Below are 5,228 nucleotides of genomic sequence, written 5' to 3'. Positions count from 1 at the left end.
AGCCTTACGCTTAGCAGCCCCTGAAGGATGAGTTCGTTTCGGCACCATCAGATAAATTTGCAGAAAAGTTGGATTTTATTCATCTACAATCTCTTCATTCATAATTTCAGAGGTTGAGAGTGACTCGCATGTAAACGGTGATATTAATTGGTTTAACTACAGGTGAATGACAATTGTTATATCCAATGGACAAACAGCATAGTATTTTGCTGCTCTTGATTGGTGGATAAGCATGTGTATGTTTTGGAGGCCTCGCCTCCAAGGCCGAGGCTCTAGGCAACTGCCTAGTTCGCCTATAGGTAGCGCCGGCCCTGGACCAAATCATGATTCTCCCTCCACCACACTTCACCATTGGGATGATGTTTTCATGTTGGTTTTCAGTGCCCTTTTGCGTCATACGTAGTGCAGCGTGTTCTTCCCAAAATATCCAGCCTCCATTGGAGTGTCCTTATCTTACATTATATTTTAATTAAATAGCATGCTGTGATTGCAGGGCACATAAGCAGCTTTAGGGATGTGGTCAGAGGCAGGGATAAAACACATCAGAAGCCCTGTACCAGTCATATACAGTATATAATGCTGTTACATGTTATGGGTTCAACACATTCACAGTGGACAAGTAGTGGAATTATATAAATAGCTTTAGTGCTGTGGTATTACGTTATTAGTGCTGTGGTATGACGTTATTTAAACAATCAACTGAAAAATCCCTCTATATTAAATATTCCATTAAGGTCCTTACCTTAATACTTTTAGCATTCTCAAGCAAGCCAGGTCTTTCTGGGAGCACTGGAGACCTTTGTTGTACATATATCATACATTATTAGATATTTTTTTTAAACGTCAATAAAATTCCAGTGTGGGTCATTAATGTTCCCTACCTGTCAATGAGAATTATAAATGTGGGGAAATTCCAGAAATGTACCCCCAAGGAAAATAACTATTATTGTTAGCTATTATAGTTTTTGTTTTACAGTTTAAATACCTGTTCTTATTCTATGTTGAGCTCCTTAAAACTTCAATGTTGTTACATTTTTAAAAAACTTGTTGTTTAAAGTTAACATGAAATCATAATTTACCCTATTTATTTCCTTTTTGATCTAATTGTGCACGATTCATCGGTGCACGCTATTACAAAGAAAAAAAAAAAATTCATAACCTATAATACATTTTTTTACTTGTTCTTCCTCTGAAACGATGTTCATTTTCAGGCCTGGCTCTATTCTGGGTAAAGTGGGAATGCCTATTTCTTGTTGAATATCCTGTTTCACTTGGAAATTAATCATTATGGAAGTAAAAATGAGCCGCAAATGACAAATCACGTTGACTCAATTTGAGGTATGATTGATGTGTGTCTGTTTCAGACTGATCAGATTATGAATTTGATGATAGATGGTCAAATATTCTGTAGCTGAAATTGGTCTGTGCTTACTGAAATTTGAACCACTGCCCCCAGTGACCAAATCTATAAGTGTTGTTGACCTTTTATTGGGTGATTATTTTTTTTAACCTTTATTTAACCAGGCAAGTCCATTAAGAATAGAATTCTTATTTACAACAACAGAAAGTTGTATAATGATGTAAATTTTAATGCATATTTTATTAACTCTACTACCAAACCCCAACCCTAAACATATCATTTTAAAGTGAATATTCAACCTCTGAATCATGCTCACCCAAGGGCGTAGATTTCATTTCATTTCTGTATTTGGCAGACATTTTTATACAAAGCAACTTACAGAGCACTTATTACAGAGACAATCCCCCCAGAGCAACCTGGAGTTAAGTGCCTTGCTCAAGGACACAATGGTGGTGGCTGTGGGGATCGAACCAGCGACCTTCTGATTAACAGTTATGTGCTTTAGCCCACTACACCACCACCACTCTTAGAGTATAGAGTTAACGTACCATCCTCCATCCAGCCGTGGCTGAGTCCAGGGCACTCTCCCACCCATTGCTCGCCAGTTTAGATAGTGTCCATTTGGTCAAACCACATCAGCCTCCTCTTTTGGTTTGGATCAACAAACTCTGAACCAACAGGTCTTTGTTTACTGGTCTACCGTGACAATGTGTCTTGTGCTTTAACCTATGGAAATACAGTTTCTTTGTAGAAGCTATGTAAAATTCAATTCATTCAACACACTAACAGACAGTCAGTACCTGCTGGGGAGGTTCAATATCATGCAATCTTTATTAGGCACAGTGTCTTTCCTGCAAAGTCTACGGTAACTCAGATAACCTGTACAATGGTGGTGAGAAGAATACTATCTCAGAATGCTATTCTGAGATGAGGGGTTGGTGCTGTTTTGGTGGCACGAGGAGGACTTACACAATATTAGGCAGGGGGTTTTAATGTTGTGGCTGATCGGTGTATGTAATGTGCATTTTTGTGTTACTGTTGTGGTAAAAAATCTCAATACTCAAGGGGGCAATAGTTACTTTCAAATGTCTTTGACATTAATTCAGTTGTGTTAATTTTCAGGGACCTAGCTACAGTATATGTGAACAGTTTGAGTAACTTTAACTAATATCCTCAGCGAGAAACTTGCGTTGCCTTTTAAGTTTGCATATTTACGAAGAGTATTCCACTTTCAGGCTTTACACAATCATTGTTCAGGCAGAGCTTGATCCTAACTTTACCCCTCATCCAATGAGAACAGGACATAAGAAGACACCTTTCAGCAGGGCCTTCAGTGACTCAAAGTCCTGAGGTCTGTAGTCTCTGGTGACCATTTCCTCTCCTGGTTGAATGTCTTTATTAGCAAGAAGCTGCTGGTAAGAGACAAAAAATATTGAAACCTTGAAATGATGGCTTGAAAAAATGGGTCTCACTTTATATTATGTCTCCTTAAATATATGTACTGAAGCATTTGATAAAACATACTTATTATGTACATACATGTTGTTGCAATGTACTTCAATTTAAAGTACCTGCATTTAATTACATGTAGTTACACTCTTACCCCTAACGCTGCTCCTAAACCTACCCATACCTCAACATCAGTAGCAGCAAATGTGACATTTTCAACAGAAACATAGTTACACAATAAATACATTGTATTGTATGTATTTTAATGAGTACATAGTAGTTAAAGACACCAAAAATAAAGTGACAGACAAATTATTTTATTGCAGCAATTTAATTGTAAGATGATGTACCAAAACATGAATTAATGGAGCAAAAAGTTGTCGTTCACACCAAAAGTGTTTTTGTGTCCATATGCCCTGTTTTCAAATAGTTTTTCTATGTAAACATTATTGTTTGTAGAATTTTGAGGAAAATAATGAATATAAGGCTGTAACATAACAAACGGTGGAAAAAGTGAAGCGCTGTGAATACTTTCCAGATGCACTGTATATCTCACTTGTACACTTGTGATCGGATCACCCAAAACTCATCTTAATACAAGACAATACATTTTCTATGGCCTCTGCATTAAGGGGGGCCTCCAAATCAGTCGCCCTCCCTGGAAGGATGGCTATACGCTCTGGGAAACTACCCTGATTCAGGGGGCCCCAGTCAGATGGTCGCCTATGTCCATGAAAATCGTAGCACCGGCCCTGGCTAGATGGAAATGAATTCACGATTATATTAATGCAAAATTGTGAGTTATTTAGCTGAATGAGGTTGATTTTAGGGTACATGAACTTTCAGAAGTCTTTATGTATTTATGTATACTTTATGTCCACATAAAGTATACTGTATTATTTTTTATAATATATTTTTTTTAAATATGTTTTAAGTTTATGGTTTTGATATTTCTAGGGGATATAAAGCAATATTTAAATTTCCATTTACCCTTTATTCCTGTGTTTTGGAAAAGGTGACCTCTGACCTATTTATTAGAGAGCAGCTCCTCCTTTATTAATATCGTGTCCATCTTATGTCTGTTGGCCTGGCTCTTAGCTTGAAACTATTTGCCTTCCTGCTCTCTCTGCAACTGCAGTTCGTAGCCTGGACTATTTGGTGCAATTCAGCTTTCTCATAGAGAAAACCACAAACAGAATGGTCACTTTATTTTATACCATAGATCATGTTGTCTCAAATCTTTGAAATGTTTGGTCTTTCAAATATTGCCATACCAGACCTGGATAAGGTGGTCCTTGTCCATTAAAGCTGTAGATAGCTAAAACTTCCAGTCTTCGCATCTTAGTGGTCGGCAGGTCTCTTTCCTGAAGTAAGAAGAACATAGCTTTACCACAAAATCTTTTAAAAAGGTCAAGTAAAATTGGGTGTAATGGTTTAAAATGAGTATAGCACAGTAGTATTCATATAATTTACCATGTGTCAAAAATAGATTGATGGATGGGTTAAGGATGATTGATGAGCGGGTGTGTCTGACAGTAAACATAAAACTTCATTCTGGAGAAAAGGCTTATTTAAATTTTTGGAAAAGACCAAATTAATGTAGAATATTTGTCCTCTTCTAAGTACTTTATTCTGAGATATAAACATTGTTTCATTATTCTTATTTCAGTCATTGACACCGGGGGACAGTTTAGTAATTCTGCTAACTGCCTTAAGTTTCATGGACAGAAGATCTTTGTTGAGGGTATGTGTGAAGAGCAAATCCCTTGAAAAATGCTAGGTAAGTTAAAGAACTGGAAAAGAGAATGTACATAAAAACATATTTATTCATTTAAAATAATAGAATTAAAATAATTTTCTAAATCATAATTTTCCAAATCATCTGAACTGAGATCAGTCAGATTAAATGAATTTAAATGATGCATTGTGTATAGCAAAGCCAAAATACAACATCCATGTTTGTTTACGTTGGGCCACACAAGGTTAAAGTAGTATTTAAGACAATAAAGCAATCTGAGGTTTCGCAGATTCTGGTCTTTCATAACATGTACATTTAAGAACAAAGCTAAGAATTTTTATTTTTGAGCACTATTCATAGAGACTAGAAGTTGACCCACATGAGATTTAAAATCTTCACGTTAATATCAAAAGAGCAGCATGGCTGATATAATGCTGACCTACACACACAATGGAAAAATGGCCAAATGTCATCAGATTATATCGGTCACTAATGCTTTCTATGTTTTCCCCCAATACATAATCACCAAGACTACATAACATACCCTTTGTATCCTTGGTTATAGTTGTTTTCACACTTTCTTCTCTGCTTCAGTGCTTGAAACACTCAACAGTTTTCAATTCCCCCAAGTTTTCAGTTAGCTTCCTTATTGAGCAGGCAGTGCTGTTGAAAGTAAAGCCC

The 5,228-nt window shown here is 36.5% G+C and overlaps 1 long non-coding RNA gene across 1 annotated transcript; it reads right to left on the bottom strand.

Moving 5' to 3' along the window:
* Nucleotides 1-1,953: 1,953 nt before the first annotated feature.
* On the bottom strand, nt 1,954-5,228 carry LOC127638647 (uncharacterized). Its single transcript, XR_007969881.1, has 3 exons — nt 5,092-5,228; nt 4,089-4,173; nt 1,954-2,769 (listed from the first exon to the last, which is right to left on the bottom strand). It is a non-coding gene; the product is annotated as an uncharacterized LOC127638647 (long non-coding RNA).

The sequence above is a fragment of the Xyrauchen texanus genome, chromosome 46 (genome assembly GCF_025860055.1).
Source record: "Xyrauchen texanus isolate HMW12.3.18 chromosome 46, RBS_HiC_50CHRs, whole genome shotgun sequence".
In the NCBI taxonomy this organism is placed as follows: domain Eukaryota; kingdom Metazoa; phylum Chordata; class Actinopteri; order Cypriniformes; family Catostomidae; genus Xyrauchen; species Xyrauchen texanus.
The sequence above is the reverse complement of the archived record's forward strand: the minus strand, read 5'-3'. Positions and strand labels throughout refer to the sequence as shown.